The sequence below is a fragment of the Adiantum capillus-veneris genome, chromosome 26 (genome assembly GCF_014529385.1).
Source record: "Adiantum capillus-veneris isolate H3 chromosome 26, ASM1452938v2, whole genome shotgun sequence".
Classification (NCBI taxonomy): Eukaryota; Viridiplantae; Streptophyta; class Polypodiopsida; order Polypodiales; family Pteridaceae; genus Adiantum; species Adiantum capillus-veneris.
The window spans coordinates 108,359,476-108,361,200 of record NC_140956.1 but is presented as its reverse complement, the minus strand read 5'-3'; positions in this window follow the sequence as shown (position 1 = coordinate 108,361,200).

Below are 1,725 nucleotides of genomic sequence, written 5' to 3'. Positions count from 1 at the left end.
CCCGATGCCAATACCTACTCCACATATAGTCTCTGGAGCACCTCCACCCACGGTGCCTGCTCACTTAGGTGACTTGGCAACATTTGCTTAAGCTATCGGTCGATCTATTGCTGAGAATATGCGTAACGCGCCTGATAGAGAGCCTAGAAGTAAGGCAGTACAAATAGCCAAGCTCACACAAAAATTTAGTGGAGACGGGGATGTGAGAAAGCATATCGAAGTGTTTGAACAAATATGCGATTCTCTAGGAGAACACAATGACCTACATAAGAGTAATGCTTTAAGCCTAACCTTAAGTGGAAAGGTTGGGGATTGGTATAGAACCCTAAGGGTGGAAGAAAAAATGATTTACCATGCTCTTAGGAGACTATTCTTGAAACAATACATGCGAGAGGGAGTACTTTGGGGTGTAGCCTCTCAGCTTCAGAAAGCCCAACGAGAGGAAGGAGAGTCGATGAGAGACTTTATAAGTCGCTTGAAGCATTTGAATTCTCGTTGTAATCCAAATGAGTGCTTCAATAATAATCAATTGCTTGATAGATTCATTAGGGGATTACGACATGAGGATATCTACAATGGCCTAGTCATTAGAGGTATCATCACTTGGGAAGCAGTCACCACCAATGCGATCCAATTGGGAAGTATCTACAATGGCCTAGTCATTAGAGGTATCATCACTTGGGAAGCAGTCACCACCAATGTGATCCAATTGGAGGATAATTTAATGATTCAAGGAGAAAGAGTGTCTGTTGAGACTAAATCTATTAGCTCGCAAGCATCAGGGCATTAGCCAATGACCTTAAAGCCTATTGCTAAGGAGCCAAAGATATCTGAGATGACTTTAGAAAATCTCACCAACGCTATTCAAGAGAGTCTTAGAGACAATCGTGCTCTGCAAAACAATCATATGTATCCAAGAAGGGAGCAACAATGGGGCTCAGTATGCTATGGACTGCATAGTACCAATGGATGCCCTACTTTTAGAGTAAAATTCAATGGGAATTGCAATGCCTGTGGGGAGGTATGGTCATCAAGCTAAGGATTGCATAGTATTTAAGCGCGCGATGGTCAATAACCAACCTTAGCATGGACAGACACACCTCGAGTGCCTTCATTGATGCCGGCCCCACCTCTTGAATAAATAGCACAACACATGGTCCCTAGGGCCCAAAATGTTGTTTAAACAACACCCTTACCACCTCCAGTGCTAAGAACGCAACCACCACATCCGAGAATCACTTCTGTGAATCAAGTGGGTTGTGAGTCATTTATTGCTTGTTTGGAAGGCTGTGAGGAAGATATAGACCCTAATATTGCCTATGGGATGGATGTGCTTGAAGAAAGTCCACAATACTACATGGAGGACTATTAGGGACAAGTCAAACCTGTCTATGAAGTAGCTGCTCGTGCGGCAAGAGGCCAAAATATCAATTACACTGCTAAGAGACCACCTTTTCAATGCTATGAGTGTGGAGGTCCACATCGTGTAGCCGAGTGTCCTATTAGGCTACAAAAGAACGCCACACTAATGCAAACCAATCAAGTGAGCACGTCCACAATGCCAATACTCATGTGTAATCGATGTGGCATAGATCATTTGATTTCCCAATGTCCAAATAATCCAAATGCACCAAAGATCACGCCATTAAACTTGATTGAATTTACCGAGGAGCCATCACAAAGTACCCATGTGGTACCAGTAAACGTACTCACACGATCGATGCT